The following is a 22,833-nucleotide window of genomic DNA, read 5'->3' as shown; positions in this document are numbered from 1 at the left end:
AAAAATAATTTTGGAAAGGGTAGCTGTTTCTTGAGAGGTAATATAGTATAAGTGCCTGAGAATATAGAGTCTGGAGACATAGGCCTGTGTTCAAATTCTGACTTTGCCACTTAATAACTGTGTAACCCAATGGATAAATGGGGAGAATTTTGAGGTTATTATAAAAAAAGAGTATAGTGTCTAGTGCAAAGTAGAACTCAACGGTTGTCAGCTGGTATAATCAGGGAAGGTGACATAGAACATGAATTTTCTGGAGCAGGAGGGTAGGGCATTCTAGAAGGATAGGGGCACAGAAAGAAAATTATGTTTTTATGGAATTCCTGTTGGCTACAGCATAGCCTGTAAGAAGGGAAGAGATGAGGCTAGTAAATTGGGTCAGGGTTAAACTTTGAAACATTTAATGAGCTTAAAAAGTACAATGACATAGGGCAGAATGCCCACTTAGCCTCAAGCAATGGTCCGAATGTTTAGAGCCACGTTCTGTTGAACCAAACTTCAGGGTCCCCAAAGATCGGGGAGCCTGCCCTTGGGGCTTGGTGCAGTGTGCTGGCCTGTCTCCTGGATTCTGCCCACCTGGAAAGGTTTATTCCTGTCTCTCCAGCAAATTGACCCCTGGAAACAGAGCTGAGAAGAGCCATCTTCTTTCACAGGGATGAGTGGATGTGGGCATCTCTGCGTACCAGAAGGCTGGTGTTGGGGCACAAAGGCTGGGAGAGACTTCAGGAACGATGGCTGATGGGTAGGGAGGTGGGAGTAGAGGATAGATAAGGTCAGGCAAGGCTGATCAAGCTCATAGTCATTATCACTAGCCTGTTTTCCTTTGGGGTTATACAGAACTTCCTCAGTCCTATTTTGGAGTGAGGCAGACTGAGAGCAAAGATGTCATCAAGTGCAAAACTAAGGAAAGGCCCTGCTGAGAGACTGCAAAGGGGGACAAGAGTCTCAGAGAGTGATTCCTAGCTCAGGGGGCATCCCAGCTCTGGGTTGAGGGATCAGATTGGGAGGTACCATGGTACCTTGCAAAGGGTCCTCGCCTAGAGGAATCAGGAGGCCTCCGTTCTTATCCAGATTGTGTCTCCCTTTGTGGACTTTGGGGAAATCACTTCCCCTTGGCCTCTGTTGCTTCTCAGTAAAACAAAAAGATTTTACTGGGAACATGTCAGATGCCTTTACAGCTCTTTACTTGAGTTAAGCAATGCCCTGCTATTAGAATTTGGGGTGCTGGAGTGTGTCCTAGATATTGGAAGAACCACCAGACCTGAGAAGAGAGGGAACTAGAGAGGCTGTCCTGAGCCCCCAATTGGTCTTCAGGGTACACGGGTGAGAGCTGCAAAAGGTGTGGGGAGAAGAGAGAGAACGAGGAGAGAGAGGGGGACAGCCTATCAGAGCGCCTGACATCTCCAGGGCAAAAGAAGCTAGCTGGTAAGTGTTTTTCTTCTATCAACTTCAGCTACCTCAGGATCCTGTGGAAAAACTGCATTATAATCGATAGCCTCATAAATAAATAAAGAGTCAACGCATCCTGTCTCCAGCTCAGGGCTTCTTCAGGAAAATCGAACCTTGACCTACTTCTGCTCACCCATTCTGGATTTCGAACTCTTATAGGTCATCTTGGGCATCTCTCCACTCTGGGCTGGCCTGTCATGCACCCCATCCAAGAAGGTCAAGGGCTGGGAAGTGTGCCCTCTGCCTCTCCTCAACCCCACCCGCTAGGAAGGCCCTCCCTCTCCTGCAGTCTCCCTTCTCCAGTCCCTTGGGGCTCTCTCACTCTTACCTTCATCCTCTTATCCCTGGTAAATGCTCCTTCTCAGGCTCTTTGCCTCTCACCTCCCCTAATGTTGTGCCTTTCTTCTGACCACTGCTTGGCACCAAACAGAATCAACAGCAGGAGGAAGGAAGGAAAAAAGGAAGGAAGGAAGGAAGCTGCTGCCCAACCTCTGAAGTCTCCCTCTATACCCACCCCTCAGACTCCTTGTCATCAGTTGTCGATGAGCCCCTTGGGGTCTGACAGAGTAGAGGTATTTCTGGAAGCAATGGACAAAGACCCTTGTAACTTTATAGAACAGATCCATGCCAGCGAGTTAACTGCAAGGCAGTCTTTCTATTACAACACTGGAGATGTTTTCTTATAGGAAAAAGCAAGTCTCCGATACAGCAAGTTCAATATTTTGGACCCCGAAGAATCAGATGGTGGTCAGCTCTCTGTGGTAATGGGCAACTGTGTTCTGAGTGTGCCTTGACACACCTCAGAACCTCTCCTCTGTGTGGGTGCTTCGGTCTCTCCTCTACGTCCTGGCCCAGGCAGGGAACACCCCCATCCTTAAGGATCTTAGGGACTGCCGGTGCAGTGAGCACGGAGAAAGGAGCTGTCGGAGTGTGACAGCCCTCTTTGTTCATAATTAGTGACCACCACACTCCAGCTGATTCCTGGGGACTGAACATTTATTTAATTAAAGGTTTCTGACTCGAAGGTACCACATCCCTGCTTTCTCTGTTCTTCAAGTATGAAATTTAGAATATTCTATTTTCTTCAGAGTTAACCACGGCAGAGTTTTCCGCCCCAGCTTCCCAACCCCACCTGACCTCCTCCTGTCGTCAGTAGTTTCCTGAAGGAACAACTAAGGGTGACTTGGTAGCCAATGTCCCCACGGTGCTTCCCAGTGTCATTCTGAGACACCTACACTGCAGTTCTGTTCCCTTGGCACTGATAACTGGGGTTTCATTGTCCCAGGGAGGAACTCAGGCCTAGGAAGTAATCAGGGCTCCTGGCTCTGGTTTGGCTATCTCACAGCTGACAGGACGTAGCTCTGGCTGCCCAGAAAGTGGTAAAGGATTCATCTCCTGGGACCTCCTAAGGAGCAAAGGTGGCCAGTAGCACACTTCAGTGGACTTGTAAAGCTTGGTTACTAATTCGCAATGCTGAATGAATGAACTCCTTCAAAACATGGGGAACATGCCTGTAACGGAATTCCTACCCTAGGAAAAGCTTACAAATGCAGCACGCCAACCTTCAGCCATAGCTCTGAGAGCCAAAAGGGTCTTCAAGAAGTTATTTAGCACACAGTTCTCCCTTTGAGCAACACTCAACACCCAGCCTTGAAGTGACTGGCCCAGGGTCTCATACAGGGCACTAGGGTCCGGCCTTAGGCTCCCAGCTCTACCCGCAGTACAGGCTAGAGCTGGCACTGAGCAAATGGGTTGTGGCTGTCACCAGAGAGGGACTGGCAGCAGGCACAGCAGACTATGTTTTCTTTGCAGGCTGAGGGTAACTAGAAGAAGCTGAGAATTCTTCTGCTCTGCTCTGCCTCAGGCAGGAGGAAGGGGAATAGGGAGGAGAAGGGGAGCTGGGAAGGCCAGGGGCTTTCACTCCAAAGGAGGAATTGCTCCAGCTCCTAGGATAACAGAGGTAGTTTGGATCAAAGATGGAAAAGAAGACAGACTTACGGCCCCATGGAGTCCCTGAGGAGGATGTTAGGAGCCTGGGTCTCTTGTTTGGAACTGCTCTGGGGGAGTCATGGCGAGAGCTAACATTTACTAAACGCTTTGCTCTGTGCCAAGCACTGTGCTAAGAACTCTGTTGCATTATGAAGGCAGTTTATATAAGAGATGGGAACATGGCCTAAGTGACACAAGCCCAACTTTGCTACTCACTGGCTCTGTGACCTTGGGTAAGTCACTTAACCTCTCTATGCCCCAGTTACTTCATTAATAAAATGGGAATAATAATAGTACCCACCTGATAAAGTCATGAATATTCAGTACATTCACATACATAAAGCTCTTAGAACAGTGTCTGCCATGTAGTAAGCAGTTTTTGCTATCACTCCTTAGTTGAATCTGAAGTAGATATAAATTTCTCAGGCTCAAAGAAACCAAATTGTTGAAAACATGGGTGCCCTCCTAAAGTTCTTTTTGAGAGGAAGCAGCTTCTGAATTCACCAGCTCCCCACCCCAGGTCCATTTCTTTTTATAAACTCCACAGCTGCTTCATCAACAGAAGGAACAAAGGTGGATCTCTATCCTGCCTCAGAGGCTTGGCGTGCCTCTAGGGGCCAGGCTGGCTGGTGGCTTCAGGCCTAGCCAGAGGTCCCACCCACTGACTCCTGCAGCACCCAGACCAGGGAACCTCCTAGAGGCCTCACCCTGCATCACCGCCTCCAGCTTCCCCTGGAGTCACCACCTTCCCCATAGTTTCTCCTTCTTATGCAAGATGCTGGCCGCCCAGACTGGAGGGACCCTTTCAATCTCAGGATAAACAAACTGCTGCTGTGGCCCAGCCCTCTGCTGGCTTGCTGTTCCCTGCCCCCCTCAATCCGCAGTGCATAGTCGCTCTGTTCTCCTGCCAACTTGGCAGCTCGTCTCTGCTGTTACTATCAACACCTCCAAGGGAGAAGGGAGCGGAGTCAGCTCTGATCGCCTGGCGCGCTGAGCAGCAAATTCATGTCAGAGCCAGCCCTGGAATGTCTCCCAAGCTCCCGAGGCTCCTGGTGAAGAAGGAAAGGTGGGCCTGATCACAGCAGCCTTGATTGCAACCCAGCCTCCCAGCAGAGCTGCTGGGCCTGGCCAAAGCTGCAGACCTCCCAGGAGCAGGCAGCCCTGATAGAAAAGGCTGCAGGAGGGTGCTCTGAGGCTAGGCAGGAGCAAGCTGCAGGGGCTGTCTCATCCCGGCTCTTGCCATGGTTCAGGGCAGGGTTGGTGGCTTTGATTACAGAGATGGTTGGTCGGGGTGGGGCAATCTGTAGCCAGGGTTGAAGAAATAGATCTTTCTCTCCCCTGACAGTGATTCTTGGAATACCTGGGCTATGCCTTCTTTCCTAAACTGCTGTCTTTCTTAAACTCCTTGTGTGGAGAGCTCTTGCCTCCTTTGTCAGATTGGACTGGGAGCCCTAAGCAACCACACTTTCCCCACGGAATGGAAACTTCCCAGAAAGAAACCATCTTTTCCTTTTCCCAGCCCTCTCCCCCAGCCTCCTGGGCCCTGCCCATTGTTTCTATAAAGCAGCTGATGTCCTTATCTGGCTCCTGCCAGGACTCCTAGGGCCCTGTTAGGAAGAAAAGTGAACCCATATCTTGAGAGATGCAGTGCCCACCCTCAAGCAAGGCCTTCCCATGGCACAGGGTCTGTGGTCAGTCATCTACCCCTTGGCAGGACCAAAGGTGGTCACTGTGCAACTCTCCCAGGAGGAATCACCTTTCCAGCTTTTTCACTGCTTGTCAAGGGAAGGCCTATGGGCCCTGCTCAAGACCACTGGCATCAACAAAAGTGGTGAGTTCAGGGGAAGCTTCCTAATCCTTACACCATCCAGCTACCTGGTCTATTCAAGGATGTGGTTATAAGCTCTCACTCTGGGTGCTGCTAGACTGTTTCCTTCTCTACGACATAGAAATAACCTTTATAACTCACTGGGTTACAGCAATGGTGATAAAGATATAAAGACGATGCCTATATGCTTCTAGGATTGCGCCTGGCACTTAAAGTCCTTCCTTTCTTCCTTCCCTCCCTCCCCACTTCCTTCCTTCTCTCGCTTTTCTTCTTTCCCTCCTTCCTTCCCTCCCTCATTCCTTCCTTCTCTCCTTCCTTTCATTCTTACTTCCTTCCCTCTTTCCCTTTTTCCTTTCTCTACTCCCTCTAGGAATCCTCCTCCCAGACACGAAACTGGTCCTAAGATGCCCTCTATTTCCTACTTGAAAAGTCTGAAAAACACCACCAAGAGAGACTCAAGCCACCTTCCTTGCAAAACCCCCCAAGTTCCTGGAAGGCCAGCTGACTTTCTAGGCGCCTAGAAATAGGAAAAGAGAATAGTGGGCTAGGAAGTAAATAAACCACAAAAGGCTGCACCATTCCAGGCTGCACCTGTGAGCATCCCTCGGCTAAAGCCCTGTCAGCGTTTCCATGACAAACTCATATTTCTGGATGCCTCTCTTCTAGCTTCAAGAGCATGCCTTGTGGTAAGACTTGACACTGAAAATGCTTTCATAATTTTTTCCCCTAAAAAGGTTGCATGCTCTAAAAATCCACCTGCTCGTTATGTATGTTAGCTTTCCATTCTGAGAGGTTTTTTTTGGATATTGTATTTATACAGTATGCATGCAAGCATACGATATACACGTGGGAGTTCTGTGGTGGAGAGCTGTAATGGCAAGTACGACCACCACACAGCATGATACGACCTCTGCCCTCCCTAAAACAGCTCCCACATTCCTTTGCCTGTCCCAGAGCTTGAAATTGTACCATTAGAGATTTACTATTTTTGAGTTTGAATGATTATCGGTTCCTAAGAGTCTCCTATGACAATGCATCACCCTCTGAAAGGGACTAAGCTACCATCTGATAAAGCATTAGGAAAAGAGCCACGAGTCATCAAGAAGGATGGCCGAAGGGTAGAAGAGCCCTAAAAGAGTAGATGAGTGGCATCCAAGATGGATTACCTGTTTTACAGGTTTGTTAGGCCTGCCTGTGGGAGGACACATGCCTGCACACAGTGCTCTTTATATAGAACAGTTGTTCCCCAAACCTAAATGGTGTTCAGATTCATCTGGGATGCTTCCAAAAATGCAAATATCCAGGCCCTGCCCCCAGACATACTCATAATCAGAGTTTCCAGGGCTGGAGTCAAGCCGAAGACTGCATTGAAGCGAAGCATTCAGGTGATGCTGATGATCAGACAGGCTTAGAAACCATTGATATAGAGGATAGAGTACCAGAAGAAGAACTGGAACACCTGAACTTGGGTTGCAGTATCACCATTTTTTGAGGGTCCCTGGGCACAGCGCTCTCTGAACATGGGGGAAATGTGAAACCTAGCTGCCATGGCCTGTATGAGGCAGTGTTACAGAAATGCCTGTTGAAAACCATCAGACAGTGCAAATGTTAATTGTTATCCCACACACACACAGGGCATGTGGCATACATGGGTACACGTGTTCATGTGCATCCAGGTACGTGAATTTCCTACCAAGAGGGCAGGTCTGATCTTCATTCTCCTTCACCTAAGCTTGTGGCCGTCTTCACTTCCTGATGGACTTTCTCACTTCCAGACATGCTCCCTGCTCTCCTCTTCCAACAGCTTGGCACAGCCCCCAATAACTCAAAAAAGGTTTTTCTATCTAATGGTTTTATCTACCATCTATAATCTCTCAGATGTTCATCCCTTCCAGGGAGTAAGAAGGAAGAGGAGTAGTTGCTCCTGTTTTATGACAAGGAGAAACCCAGGCAGGTGGTTTTAGATGACTTTATACCATTTAAATGAAAATATACAAACACAAAATTCTTCAAGTGTCAGGGTTTCATGGATTTCCTGACACCTTCCCATGGCCCCCCTTGGAGTCCAGGAACCCAGGCAAAAAACACCTGCCCCACCTGGCTCTGGCAGCCCACACCCTCTGAGCTCGCAGAAGGTCCCATTCAAGCACGGGAGACATCCTTTCATCTGTGCCTTTGCTGACTGACTGACTTGTCCCTCCCTCCCCACAAGCTTGGAGATGAACTTGCCTGACCTTCCCTCCTCCTCAAGAAAAAGAGTTAAAATCCAGCGATGCAGTGACATATCACCCGTGTCAAGACAGGATCTTCTCAGACCAGACTCTGCCTTCCTGTTCCGGAACCTGCAGCACAGAGCGTCTGAGCTGCAATAAGATGTCAGGAGGATGGATGATCATTTTTGCAATAATGGAAAACACAACTCAGACTGGCTTAAACAATAAAAGGAATCTATTGGTCTGTGACAATAAAAAAGTTTGAAGAAGGGTAGGCTTCCTGCAAGGTCCAATCCATCTGTTCTGTGTTGTTTCTTTTTGTCTCTCCACACTTCTCCATGATGTCAACTTCGTCTTAAGACTCTCAGCCTTCAAGGTTACAACTTGGTCCCCTGCAGCAGGAGAGAGAATGCAAACTACTTTTTTGATAGTTCCTGTGAAAGAAAGTGGAAGCCTCCTTCCAGAACCGGTCAGTCACCGTCTCCACATTTCATTAGCCCACATTGGGAAACATGCCATCCCAATAAAGGCCTCTGACACTGGAGTGCGCACGGCTGGGAAATTCAGAACATAGTAAAGATGGCATGCCTCGATGCTCAGACTCCCAAGTCCTGTCCTTGGGCTTAACACCCCCACCCCTGTGCAATTCAAACTACTTCCAGGAAAAGAATTAAAGACTCAAAAGAAATGATTTTGTAAATACCCGGGCTCTGGTATTGTCCCACACAGGCCCTTGGCAAAAGCCTGAGCCTTCTCAGAAAGGAAAAGAGAGATGGATTTTCACTTTCTAGAAAGGGAAGGAAACAGAATCTGCAGTCAGTCAGCTGAGTGGAATGCAGGCCACGTAGGGAGTTGGAGGCGTGGGGGATTATGCCTCCTTTTTCCCTTAGGCAGCCCTTTGGGTTGCCATGATCAATTTGTTTACCCTCTCTGGCCTCTGTACAAAAAGAGTAAAATGATTATCCTTTCCACTTCACAGCGATCCTCTGTGAGGTACCACAGCTTGGGAGGAAGCTGAGTCTAAGATTCTGGGCTTGTGTTCTACTGTGCAGAAGACAGAGAGCGTGGTGCGTGGAGTGGTTTCTGGCCAGTCCTCAATTGTCAAAACCATCAGAGGTCTTCTAGTGTAACTCCAATGAAAGTATGGGTCCTATGGGGCCTTGGCTCACTCGAAGGTCATATAATTCAGAAACATGGTTAGGCAACTGAAAGTCATTTTAAAAGAAATTCCAATTATTTAGATCTTTTGAAGAGATAAAAACACTTGGCAATGTTTTTCTAAAGCCTTCTCTTCTCATCCCTAATTCTCACATCCATAGCTACTCAAGGTCCTTTTATAAGTCAAAAGCTTCCATACTCTCTCCAGCACCCAAATATCTCCCCTCTTTCTGAGCTTTATTATGGAGGGTGGTTTAGCCTCTTGCATCCAGTCCTTTTTTCCTCCAGTCTCTCTTTCCACTAATTCTCCCAATTCTACAACCCAAAAGATGTGGACATCACAGTTATCAAGCCAAAACTCTCCTAAGAATACTCGCACTTCAATAAATCTTGTCCCTGCCACATAAGTGTCATTGGGGAAGACTTTCAGTCTCATATACATATAGTTTACTCTAATACTATGTATTAGTCAGGGTTCTCCAGAGAAAGAGAACTAATAAGATATATAGAAATATATATAAGATATTTATTATAGGAATTGACTCACAATTATGGAAGTCAAGAGGTCCTATGATCTGCCACCTGTAAGCTGGCAAACCAGAAAAGCTGGTGCTGTACTTCAGTTCAAGTCCAGAGGCCTGAGAACCCAGGGAGCCACTGGCATAAGTCGTGAAGTCCAAAGGCTTGAAAACCAGGAGTTCTTATGGCCACAGGCAGGAGAAGATGGACATCCCAGCTCAAAAAGAGAGAGGGAGAATTCACCCTTCCTCCACCTTTTTGCTGTATTCAGGCACCCAACAGGTTGGATGATTGATGCCAGTCACACTGGGTAGGGCCATCTTCTTTACTCAGTCTGCTGCTTCAAATGTTAATCTCTTCCAGAAACATCCTCACAAACAAACCAGAAATAATATCTTACCAGCTATGTGAGCATTCCTTAGCCCAGTAGACACATAAATTTATTATTTATTTATTTTTTTAAATTGAAGAAATGATTTAAATTATTTCCCCCCCTCGTGTGAGCCTCCGTCTACCTTCCCCCTCTCCCCTCTTACCCTCTGGTAACCACTAGTCCATTGACTATGTCCATGAGTCTCTGTTTGTCCTGTTCATTTGCTGCTTTTAGGTTTATATCCCACGTATAAGTGATATCATGTGATTTTCCACTTTTTATGTCTGGCTTATTTCACTTAGTATGATTATTTCAAGGTCCATCCATGTTGTTGCAAATGGCAGTATTTCATCTCTTCATATGGCTGAATAATATTCCATTGTATAGAGGTACCACAGCTTCTTTAGCCAATCATCTATTGTAGGACACTTCGGTTGCTTCCATGTCCTGGTCACTGTGAATAATGCTGCTATGAACATTGGTGTGCACATATCTTTTTGGATATGAGTTTTCAAGTCTTTGGGGTAAATACCCAGTAGAGGGATTGCTGGATCATATGGTAGATCAATTCTTAGTTTTTTAAGGAACCTCCATACTGTTTTCCATTGTGGCTGTACCAATTCGCAGTCCCACCAGCAGTGTATGAGGGTTCCTATTTCTCCACATCCTCTCCAACATTTGTTATTACTTGTCCTGTTGATTATAGCTATTCTAACAGTTGTGAGATGGTATCTCATCGTGGTTTTGATTTGCATTTCCCTAATAGCTAGCAATGTTGAGCATCTTTTCATATATTTGTCAGCCATTTGTTTGTCCTCTTGGAAGAAGTGTCTGTTCAGGTCCTCTGCCCATTTTTTGATTGGATCGTTTGGTTTTTTTTGTTGTTATTGAGTCGTATGAGTTCTTTGTATATTTTGGATATTAGGCCCTTATTGGAGGAGTTGCTCACAAATACATTTTCCTATTCAGATGGTTCTTTCTTTACCTAGCTGATGGTTTCTTTTGCTGAGCAGAAGCTTTTTGGTTTGATGTGGTCCCATCCATTTATTTTAGCTTTTACTTCCCTTGCTTTTGAGGTCAAATTCATAAAATCCTCTTTAAGTCCAAGGTCCACGAGTTTAGTTCCTATGTTTCCTTCTTTGCATTTTATTGTTTCAGGTCCTTAATCTATTTTGAGTTAATTTTAGTGTGTGGTGATAGACAACAATCTAGTTTAATTCTTTTGCAGGTGGCTTTCCAGTTTTCCACTGGAAAAGGCTTTCCTTTCTCCACTGTATGTTTTTGGCTTTTTTGTTGAAAATTATTTGCCTGTATAAATATGGGTTTACTTCTGGACTCTCAATTCTGTACCCCTGGCCCATGTGTCTGTTTTTCTGCCAATAGCATGCTGTTTTGATTTACTGTTGCTTTGTAGTATAATTTGAAGTCGGGCAGAGTGATGCCTCCAGCCTCGTTATTTTTTCTCAGGATGGCTTTGGCAATTCGAGAAGTTGACACATAAATTTAATTATTACATACCTCATCTTGAAGTAGAACATCAACTTTAGTTGTTTTTGCTAGTATAAACAGGGGGTCATGAACCATCCACCTTGAGAATATTACCTTCTCATAGCTTTGACTCCTAGATTTGACATTCAGAACAAGTCTGTAGGACATTCTCCACTGGCTTCCTCAGCTCCACTTTCCAGCCTTCTCTGCCCCATTCTGAGATCCAAGAGGCTGACCTGCGTGGTCTATACCAAGAGTCTCCCTTGCTCTCTGGTTTCTGATTAGGTTTGGCCAGTGGGAGGCATTGACAAGAGATGGGAAGGAGAAGGAGGTCCGGATGTTTATTCGGCCAGCTCCCTCCCTGCTGGGCTGATGGTTGAGTAAAGTCCTCATCCCAAGCTCTCTCTCTCCTAGCTGCAGCTGCCTCTGGGATCGGGCCACTATTCCCCACTTGCTCCTTGAGCCTAGAGGTGATAACGAGTCCCTGTTCTTGCTGGTCCCTGGGACTCCTTACTGCCTTCTCTTGCTTCTTCACCCTTGTTGCTTACCTGAACCTTGGAAAACAGCCCCTTCATCCAACTCTCCTCACTACCTGGAGCGACAGGACCCAGACTGATTCAGTGCTCCCGACTTCCACAGCATTGTCACTTCATTGAGGTCCATCCTATGGTTATAAAGTGAAGAGGGGAGGGATGTAGAATTACATTCTTACTTATGGAGGTTCTGACATGTGAAACTTTTGAAAATAATTCAAACGTCAAGGTCTAATTTGCATTTTTGGATTGAAATATCCATGACTTTTGGCCAAGTAAAGGGTTTAGTCAGTGGCTGAAGAATAGCGTTTCTGAAAAGCTAAGATAAGATGAAATCATATCTGCCCATATCTGAAATTTCCTCAGTAGAGTGGCATAATTTTGCCTTTAGGCCAAATGTAAATACGGTTCCCTGAAAGGAATAATCTAACTGCATTTGATTAATAGTTTCATTATGTGCAAGGCACTGTGCTGAGCACTAATGTTTTAATCATATTGGTTACCCTTGAGTATGAATAAACTGGATATCAGGAAAAGAAAGAGGAACCACAGAGAGGTGGAAAGAAATATGCCAAAAAAAGGAAGAAGCTGAAGACACACTTTGCCTTTATTCATTCTGTGCTCAGGGGAGAGGCTCTGGATAGTGATATAAATAAGGGGTCTTGCAGCATATGGCTGGTGTTTAAAGCCATGGGACTAGATAAGGCCACCCCAGAAAAAAAGCCTAGAGAGGAAAGAAGAGGAGAGGAGCAGAGAGGAGAGGGGAGGGGAGGAGAAGGGAGAGAAGTGAGGTGGAGGGGAGGGAAATGAGGGGCAGGGAAGAAAGGAAAAGAGAGGCTAGTCAAGAACTAAGCCCTAGGGCATTCCAATCTTAGAGCAATATGGTCCTCCTGTGGTCATAGGTCATGAATTTAAAGGGAGACTTTCAGCACAGTCATGCGTTTTTCTCCAGCTACATTTAACAGCTAGAGTATAGTCATGGAATAGGTGAAAGTTAGATTTGACCAGTGTTGGGGTCTTGCTAGGCCCATAAGTTGGGAGGGATGAAAGTCAAGATGGTTGTATCTATTGTTAAAAAAAAAATTATCCCAACACTCGGTGGCTTAAAACAATAGACATTTATTATCTCATAGTTTACATGAGACAGAACTTGTAGTTTGGAAGCAGCTTGGCTGAGCAGTTCTAGCTTGGCATCTGTCATGAGGCTACAGTTAAGATGTTAGCTGGGCCGTCATCATTTGAAAGCTTGACAGGCCTAGAGAATCTGCTTCCAAGATGGAGCACTCCATGACTGGCAAGCCAGAGGTGGCCGTTGGCAAACAGACTCGGTTCATCTCCATGTGAGCCTCTTCACAGGCTGCTTGAGTGTCCTCACATCATGACATATTCCCTCTCCCAGAGCTAGGAATCCAAGAGGGAGAACAAAGCAGAATCTCTCCTTAACAACCTAGACTCCAGTCACATTGCATTACTTTTGCTACATTCTATTTGTGAGAAGTAACTAACCAAGTCTACATACACTCACAGTCAGATGATAATACAACATATCTCATAAGGTTGTTAAAAGGACTAACTGAGCTAATATTTAGTGCTTAGACTGCCTGTGTGGTGTGTTTTCTGACACAAACCAATTCTCTGGCCGTATATAGGTGTGCAACAATTTAGTTCTGACACTGTCTACCTGGATTTAGCATCAGATCCCACAAGTTAAAGGACTCAGTCCCACAAGACTACCGCCACTTCAGATGTCAGCTGTGAATGGGGTGCCCAGACTTCCCACACTTCCACCCAGACAACTATAAATTTGCGGGCTCCCACAACCCTCCTCAGGTTCAGTAATTTTCTAGAATGACTCACAGAACTCAGGATAACACTTTACCCACTTTACTTACATTTATGGGTTCCTTATAAAGAATATGAATAAACAGCCCAGTGAAGTGGTATATAGGGTAAGTCCAGACACAGGTGCCTCTGTCCCTGTGGAGTTCAGGTACACCACCCTTCCTGCACATGGATGCAGTCACCAACCCAGAAGCTCTTCTGGGTCTTGTTGTTCAAGAGTTTTTATCTTGAACAATCTCTAGCTCTCCCTTGACTCCAGAAATTGGGGTAAGAATGGGACTGAAAGTTCTCATCCTCTAATCTTACCTGTTTGGTCTTTCAGGTGGCCAGCCCCTATCATGAGCTGTCTAGGGGCTCCACCCTGAGTCATCTCATTAGCAGAAACTCAGATGTGGTTAAAAAAGGGGGGGGAGGGGCTCGTTATAAATAACAAAAGACATTACTACAATATCACTCAGGAAATTCTGTGGGTTCTAGGAGCCCTGTGCCAGAACCAGGAACAAAGGCTAAAGATATTTTTTATTATACCACAGCCTGCCACATAGTAAGTGCTCTATCAGGTATTAATAATCCCTTGTTACAAATGAAGCCACTGAAAGTACAGAGAGATTAAGTAACTTGTTTATGGGCACAGCTAGAAGGGCCAAAGTTAGGGACTCAAACGCAATTGCGTTAAATGAAAGAGCCAATCTATTGGAGGAGCCACCTATCCGGAGGATCTTAAGCAAACCTTCCCTGCTACCATTCTTTTTTTTTTCTTGAGATAGTCTGAGTTGGTTGCTTTTATTACAATGAAAAATGCTCTGACCAGAGTGGCTACACCAAGGGGCGGAACAGCCTATGTGAGTGATGAAAGCGATAAGTGGCTGGAAAAAAATTTTTTTTAAGGGCCAATAGCAAAATTCCTCTTTGAGAGAGAATTGTTGGAGTTCTAAAACATAGGCTTTCATACATAAGCTGGAAGTTGAGGGCAGAACAAAAGGAGAGTTGAATTACTTTGCTTAAAAATCAAAAGGAATTTGGTTTTTCATTTGGCCTCTTAGGAAAGGTTAGGCTGCCTCCAACTTCACTTCATTATGAAGCTGTCATGAACAAATAAGTATTCTTATAGTCAAAACTCCAACCATATTTCTAATTATATCTTTAAGACCAGATTCTAAGAAATGGAATTATCTGGTCAAAGGACATAGAAACCTTTAAGACATTTTTCTTTACCTCATACCAAATTGCCCTCCCCAAAGATCAGAACAGTTGATATTCCTACCGGCAGCGAATGAGAGTGCTGGTTTCCCAGCCTGTTCCCATATGTTTAAATCTTTGACAAATAGGTGAAAATTGCCATTAGTGTGTATTTTGATATTACCAGTAAGCTTGGACTTTTTTAAATGTGTTGATTGGCTATATCTACTTCTTTTAAGAATTGCCTTCCCACCGGCCTCTGTCTGTGCTTCCCATCTTTCTGGTGAACAAAATCAGAACAACTCCTCTTGCCTGCCTATACTGCCACATCGGTTTACTCATCACAGCCCCTCAAAGGGTGACCGGTTTGTCTGGTTTTAAAACTGGAAGTCCCATGTCCTAGAGATCCCGTCAGTCCTGGGTAAATGGAGACAGCTGGTCGCCCTACCTCTGGGCCTTAAATCTTTGCCTGGACAATGAGGACCAGAGGCCCTCTCATGTCCCTCCCAGCTCTTCCGTCATTCATCCCACAAATTTGTACCATGCTCTACTACTGCTCTGGACAGGCATCCTGCTAGGCAGGCTTTAGGGATTCTTCATGAACAAGATTCAAGTATCCCTAACATCCATGATGATTCCCGAAGGGATAATATCTTGATGAATTTTCAACTAACACCTTAATGTGATTGGTTGATAGCAAATAAAGGAGTCCTAATATGGGAGAAGGAAGAATGGTCCCCAGGGTATACCTGAGAGGAGTTGGATGCCAAGAAGGGTGAGAGGGATAAAGGTGCAAAAGATAAACCAGACATACTTTGAAGTTTGGCCAAGGACCAGCCTGTCCATGGCTCAGCTCAGGAACAAGTAACAACGTCCACTTCCCCAGAACCGAGACAGATGCTATACTATCTGAGGGTATCCATTCCCTCACACCCTTGCCAAAGTCCAGAGCTCTCAAAATAGGCATTTGAGAAACTCCCCTGGGTTCCAAATGACTTCATGTGTCTCTTTTATTGGCCCAGGTTTACATCTCCCAAGATTTTGAAAGAGTTTCTCTTCCTGGGACATCTTGTAGAAATGAATATCACTAGAGATTGTCTATTCAATGATCCCCAACCTTTCTGATGATCTGAGGTGAAGCTGAGGCAGTGATGCTAGTGGCTGGGAAGCAGCTGCAAATACAGATGAGGCTTTGTTCACTCACCTTCCACTCACCTCCTGCTGTGCAGCCCGGTTCCTAACAGGCCATGAACCAGTACTGGTCCGCAGACCAGGGGGTTGGGGACCCCTGGTCTATACAGAGCAAGTACTTTTGTGCTCCACATTATTGAATGGCAGAAAATAAATTTTCACAGCGCCCAAATAAGGACATCAGAGAGAAGCAGCCAGGGACACAAAGCTGTCCAAAACCTCTCTACTCTCCTCAAGGGTCAAGTGTACCTGGCTTTTTGGTTCTAATCAAGAGACTGCTGGAAGGACAGGGAGCTCTCTGAAGGCAAGAACAAATTTCTGCCTCCCACACCCGGCTGCAGCACTGAACACAGAGCCTGCGCATGGGAGGAGCTGAGTAAGCGCTGACTGAACTGAGTGGACCAGGCGTGGAGGAGAGGGATCAGGAAGGGGAAGAGGGAGCTGGAGCCCAGAGCTCCCACCAGGCGCCTTCAGGCTGTGGGGAAATTCTAGTGAAAAGCCTGCCAGACCTCTAACCAGAGCTAAACCGCCAGTGGGCTGTGATTGCTCATTGTTTGGTTGTAATTAGGAGCGTGCTCTGTGATGGCAAAGGTGCAGCCTGCAGCAAGCAGGAGCAGGGCTAGGGGAGGGCTGCCACCCTCGCAGCCACCAGACCTGGGCTCCAAACCCTGGGCCCCTTCGCTTTCTGGCCCAGCTTGCCCCGTGCTCACAGGCAAGGCCCTTGGCTGGCCAACGTCCATCACTGATACTAAGCCAACACCAAACCCCGTTCTCAGGCCAAAGAGGAGCTGCTCACTGTGACTGCATGAGAGCATGTCCTGAAAAATGGGCACACCTGGGTATGAGACCAAGTTCTGTCTGCAACATACAAGCTATGTGGCCTCAGGCAAGTTATTTAACCTTCTGAACCTCAGTCTCTTCACCTATAAAATGGAGACAGTGTAGGAGTGAAAAACTTTCCAATAAATCAGTCACAGGGAAATGATATCTTCAGGCACCAGCCCCCAGGAAAGCACTGACAGCCACAAGGATGCAGATAACGAAACTGCCTGCTAGGCCCTGTTTGATCTAAGAGTTCCCCAGAAACATTTGTCTTTGTGTAAGACGTTTACAGCCAACATCTGCTTTCTGTAATCTGCTTGCTTGCTTGTTCAGAAGACCACCAGGATATGGTCTTAAGCTTTATAAGCTGCCTCCTCTGGAAGCTCGGGGCTGATCTCCTCTGACCCTGCGTGGTAGAGAGTCAGTCGCAGGCCGGCTAATAAAGGCTCATAATTAATCTCAATTGGCTCCGTGGGTCTTAGAATTGATCGGGCCACAACAACAGTAATAAAAGTACTCAGCCTCCTTATGGGGTGTGGTGAGACTCGAAAGAGATTGCTCATTTAAGGTATTTGGGAGAATGTCTTGCGTGCTGTTGGCACTCAGTGCATTGTGGCTGCTGTTGTGAGGCGATGGGAAATGGGCTTCTTCTCAAGCTCTTTCCTCTCTCTTTCTGGCACTGTGTGTCAGCAGCCTGCTACTCGTCTCCTCCCCTGTGGAACCAGCTCTCAGGGGAGGGTCTGCTGTCGCAATTTCAGTCTCAGTGTGAACATATCTAATTGTGTTACCTCTCCCAGAGAGTAGTTTCGAACTTTTTTTACTGTGACCCACAGGGAAAAAAAAAACAAAAACAAACCTTTCACACAGTGGCCCAAGACACAAGGTACAGGCAGATAAAACAGAAACAAAAGGTTCACGAAACAATACTTATCCAAATCAAGTGTGATGTATTCTGATGTGTTCTGTTCTCTTCCCTTCTCGTGTCTATATTTATTTATATCTATGTATGGTTTTGAAGTTTTGCCAGAGTTCAGGACCCGCTAAATTGATTTCATGACCCAACAGTGGGTTGAGAACTTCAGTGTGTGAAAATGCCCCAGGAGGAATAGGCCAGTTAACTCTTTTCTCTCATTATAGAGTAAAAGGCTTTGTTCCCTTTTAAAGGGATTTTTATCAGAAAGCTAGTGGGAGAGAGAATTTTGAAAAGCTGAAGCCACATAGCTGTGTCTGAGGTTTAAAGATGAATTTAAAGTCTGAATTTCTGTCTGTCATGAGGGTGGTTTTTTGCCTAAATTTTGGGGTGCTTCAGAATCAAGCCTCAAAGAATAAGAGGTCATCTATTCTTTGCTCCTATGCCAATCTGCAAGCTAACTTTTCCTTAGCTGGGATTCCAGCAAATCTTCTAAACGCCACTATGCCTGGGTGCCAGGGAAGAGCGAGATTTATGTAGACTCAGCTGGACAAAAAATGCTCTGAGCTAGAATTGTACTTATGTTTTTTTTTTTCCCCCATAACAAAATCAGGGCCTGTAGCCTCATAAGTACTTACGGAGACAATAGGATAAAATATTTAAAACTGAAACGGTCATGGAAAGTCACAAACTTGGGATCGCAAGGTTACCATGAAAAGTGGAGCCAACGGTCAAGGCAGAAGGAAGGAGAAGTCCTCTTTCTCATGTACCCAGATTCTCCTCTCTGATTTGAAAGGAGGCTTGGGCTTCCAGAACCTTCTGGAATACCAGAAACTTCTGATTTCCCTGAGGGTGTTGAGTTATTAAATGCGTTAGTGGATCTGTAGGAGGACTGGATCCTGATTGGTAAGAGAAGTAGAGAGAGTAAAGGGACATGGGAGGCCTCCAGAGTATTTCATGATTTTGCTTACAATTGCTTGGGCTCCCGGCTTCTTGCTCAACCTGCCTTGCTCCAACAGCCCCCTCCCCTCACTCCCTGCCCAATCCCCACAGCACCCTCAGCTAATTCTACTGTGAACAACGTGACTGTGGCCAAAGGTGGCTGTTGTTTCTGAAAAATGAAGAGGGGCTGAACTGGGCTGGACTGAACTTTCACACTCGGCTCTTTTCTTTGTGGATCACTTCCGTGTAGGAATGTGATAGAATAGTTTCCTTGTCATTTGAGGGCTCAAATGCTGGGGTTCCTCCCTTCTACGCTGCAACTCAGGTTTCTGAGGCTTGAGTAGGATAACAGTCCTGTGGAAGGGTCTAAGGACATCCGCCCGAAATCTCCTCTACCTCATAATGTCTTCTACGTCCAGCCCTAGTTATTATATACACTGCCCACATCTACACTGCGCAATAGGACACACAGCCAATAGGAATGGTCACCTCCAGGCCTGGGCCTTCTGTGAGCCCTCAGGGGGTTGATTCCAACATGTATACTCAAGGGCTTGCTTCAGGACCTAAGGGAGGAAGCCGAGTGAGACAAAGAAAAACTCCCTCTGAGAACTCTTTCTGAGACCTTCCTTCCACAGATTCCATGAGAGAAGGTAAAGGGATCATGGATTACCTCTTAAGAATTCTTATCCTATTAAACAAGCCCAGCTCAGCCCAGCCCATGAATGAAGTCAATGGTCAATAGATCCCAACCTCAGTGCCAGAAAGTAAAACTCGAAGTCCCTCTAATCGTTTTCCCAATTACCTTGTTCCAAGATCTGACCTCTCCATTCCTTAGCCCTGTACCTTCTGAAAACAGTGCCTTTAATTAAAAGCCCGACTACTGTTGCTTTCTGCTATCTGCCTCCTTTGCCCACTTGTTTCCTATGTCTATGTTTCTAGGAGTCTAATTGTGATTAAATTACAGGGTAATACTAATAGAGGGGTGAGAACCCAGCTAATGGCTCACTGTTCCACTAGGCAACAATTGTAGTAATCACCAAGCTAAAGGCTCCCGTGCATTAGCTCAAGGTTACATGGGTTCCCTGGCCTACGCTTCCTCCACACCCCGTCTAAGCGAGTGAATACAGTTCACAGGGCACGCTAAAAACCCAGAGGCAAGAGAAGATGAAAATGACATTTTTGAGAGAATAAAAGGGAAAGCAAAAGAACTCGGAAATAAGAATTTGAGTTACAACAAAAGTAGAAGCAAAGAGAATTGGGTTCAATATTTCAAAAGAAAAAAAAAAAACCTTGGAAAATGAAACCAAGTCGTCATATAATTTATTAAAGGGGCTTTGGCTTAGGTGTTTTGAGATGTGATGAAGTTGGGGTAGCACTGGTCCTTCACTCTCTCCAGATTCGGCCTGATGAAGAGAATGTGTAAAATAAACATTTGCTCTGCAGAGAAAATCCACACCACAAACATTCCAACAGACAAAGGCCAGTAGCGCTACAATTCCATCCAATAAATTGTGCTCGTATTGAGATAGAAGAAAAACAACATGCCATGGGTCTTGACTTCAGGTTCCACACAGTACAAGATGGGGGACTGAAAAGAGTTTAACTGTAAGTACCTATTCCTGACACTTGTGACTCACTTCTCAGTTTAGAAAGCACTGCACAGGATTTTGGCTGTGAGGAACATAGAGATTATTATTCCCATTCTACAGATGTAGAAAGCAAGTCTCAGAGAAGTAACTTGATAAAGGTCATGCATGGCCCAAGCTCCTGAATTTCTTTGACTCTTGCCCCTTTCCTGCAGGGAGTCCCCACAGTGGCTCAACCTGCTCTTGAAGAAGTCAGCCCCTGCCACTGCTCCACCACCTCATACCACACCCTGGGGGTGCTAGAAAGCAGCCAAGGACAGCAACTCCCCTCTGGAGTCAGAGTTCCATACAGGAATGCGCCAAGACCATAGGATTTTGAATGAAACTCTGCCTCTCTCTCTTTTTTTAAGTCGAGCCCCCTCTCTCACTAGAATCTAGATTTGGATTTAAAAGGGCAGGGCCTGGGAAATAAATCCAAAGGGTAGGCAGTATCCAATGCTTGAAAAATATTAGTAAATGTCTTATTAATGCTTAGGATTCAAGTAGGAGCATTTTGGTTCAAGAGGTATCCTAAACCAAATGAAATCAGGTGTTAAAACAGGAGTTTCAGCTGAATCATAATAAATACCAAATTCCAAAATGAAGTGCTAGACCAGGATTGACAAAGTAAGTGGCAAAGAATGTTTAAGGTACAGAAGAGTCGAGGGTAAGATTTTAGATGAGAATTCTTTGGAAGAAGTTGTGCTAGGAGTTCCACCCTAGCCCTATCTCACAGGTGTCAAGCCCAAGAAACCAAAATGGCAAGAGGCACAGCAGAGCAGAGTATTACACTTGAGAATTAACTATGTCAAGAGTTGTTGGGGCAAAGTTGAGAGCTGTGAGTGAGAGAGAGGGTTGGCCCAGGATAGTCAAAGATTCTTGAGGGCAAAGAGATCTCAACCAAGATAAAGTGGAGCTGTGGAGGAAGGAGTAAGCAATGAACCAGAGGAAAGCGCATCACCTACACAGAGAGAACTGTAGGTGAGAGGGACCCAGCAATTAAAGTATTGCGTACTGAATGTTTTTGTGTCTAAACCCCACCTCCTACCCCCCCCTCCAAATTCATATGTTGAAATCCTAAGCCCCACTGTGATGGGATAAGGAGGTGGGACCTCTGAGAGGAGATTAGGTCAGAAGGGGGAGCCCTCTAAATGTATTTAGGATCCTCATAACAAGAGGCTAGGGAGCTAGTTGGCTCTTTTTCTGCCTGGTGAGGATACGATGAGTACTGGTCAGCAGTCTGGGACCCAGAAGAGGGTGCTCATCAGAATCAGCCTGTGTTGGCACTCTGACCTCAGAACCGTGAGAATTAAATTCCTGCTGTTTCTAAAATACCAGTATATGTTACCTTTTTTCCCTTTTTAAAAAATTAATTTATTTTTAATTCTTTAATTTCACCATATATTTGACCCCTTTTATCCTACCTACCTACCTCCTCTCCCCTCCCCGCCCTTCCCTCTGGTAACCACTAGTCTATTGTCCATGTCCATGAGTCTCTGTTTGTCCTGTTCATTTGTTGCTTTTAGGTTTCTATCCCACATATATGTGATTTTCAACTTTTTCTGTCTGGCTTATTTTGTTTAGCATGATTATTTCGAGGTCCATCCATGTTGTCGTGTTACTTTGTTATAGCAGCCCAAACCGATTAAGACAGAGGGTGGGCAGGATATAAAGAACCTACACAAGTGGCAGCTTTAAACACCTGCCAAGTCCAGAGAACACCGATGCCAGATCCTCAGGCTAGGACTGATTAAGTGGGAACTTTCGTGCTTCTTCTCACTCCAACACGGGAAGCACCAGAAACCACAGTTAAAAAGACGGGAGAGGAAGGACAGAAGCATTGCGGACTTTAAGTGATCATTCCGCCTGAGGTGAAGGAGGGGGAAAAGCCTTGGTTTTACATCACATTTTGAATTTTAATGATTACATAAACATTTTAATCACTGAATTGCATATATATTCAAGTGAGTCACAAGACTTAGAGTGAATACAGACTAAAAAAGATCAAGGAAGTCATGGGCCCACCTGAATTATCACCCAGGTGCAGCAGATGCACCAGCCCTACCTAACATAAAGGGTTAACAAGAGAGGAAACAAGTTTCTTTACAGTTACATCCCATCATTTGTGCTTGTTTAACAGTTGTTCAAAAAAAATGGTCTGAATTGTTACAATGCTTTCCTGAGAAAGCCAGAAACTTAGTATGCCATCACAAATAGACCCTGCCCCCGAGACTGGTATAGATTATTAGGAGGTGACAAGCCAATGAGAGACAGGCCTCACTCTCAGGTGACCAGCTTGAGGAAAGTGTGCAGTCAGGAGCAGGCTTGCCTCTGCAGGGTGGACCACTGGTCACTGCCTGAAGCTGTGCATCCCAAGGATGTCCTGAGTCCCAAGACTCTGCCAGCTCCCCTTGGACAGGAGAGATGGAGAACTATGCAGCTGAGTATTGGTGCAGGAGGAACCATGCACACAGAATCCGCTCTTCATCCCACTCTGGGCTGGGTGGGAGGAGGTGTTGAGCGATTGGTGCCACTTGCTTCTCTGTTCACAGTGTACCATCTATAAGCCTCTCTGCACATATGAGTGCCGAGGGTCAAGCAGACTCACTTTAGCTGAGGCATGCTTGTAGGCAAGGGAGAATGGAAATGGACTTTCTGGAAATTACTGAAGGAGTTCAGAGGTCATGCTTCTGGAAGGCAGCTCAACCTGTTTATCAGACAGGTACCAACAAGTGTGAATTCTAGCTGAGCAATAGGCTGAGACCTTTCTCTCTC

General features: G+C 45.7%; 2 long non-coding RNA genes across 2 annotated transcripts in view; one reads left to right on the top strand and one right to left on the bottom strand.

Annotated features, from left to right (window-relative positions):
• The first annotated feature begins 4,311 nt into the window (after window positions 1–4,311).
• Window positions 4,312–7,610, top strand: LOC120620800 (uncharacterized). The gene is made up of 3 exons (XR_005657986.1): window positions 4,312–4,501; window positions 5,150–5,266; window positions 7,476–7,610. It is a non-coding gene; the product is annotated as an uncharacterized LOC120620800 (long non-coding RNA).
• LOC120620799 (uncharacterized) overlaps window positions 6,859–22,833 on the bottom strand; it is a 33,302-nt gene continuing 17,327 nt past the window's right edge. Inside the window, exons 2-4 of the long non-coding RNA XR_005657985.1 lie at window positions 11,563–11,678; window positions 9,182–9,523; window positions 6,859–7,868 (exon numbers count right to left, since the gene is read on the bottom strand). This is a non-coding gene — a long non-coding RNA (uncharacterized LOC120620799). The remainder of the gene's footprint in view (window positions 7,869–9,181; window positions 9,524–11,562; window positions 11,679–22,833) is intronic.

This window comes from Pteropus medius, unplaced genomic scaffold (assembly GCF_902729225.1).
Source record: "Pteropus medius unplaced genomic scaffold, Ma_sr-lr_union100, whole genome shotgun sequence".
NCBI classification, from domain to species: Eukaryota; Metazoa; Chordata; class Mammalia; order Chiroptera; family Pteropodidae; genus Pteropus; species Pteropus medius.
Note: the sequence above shows the minus strand (reverse complement) of the source record. Positions and strands in the feature narration are given on the sequence as shown.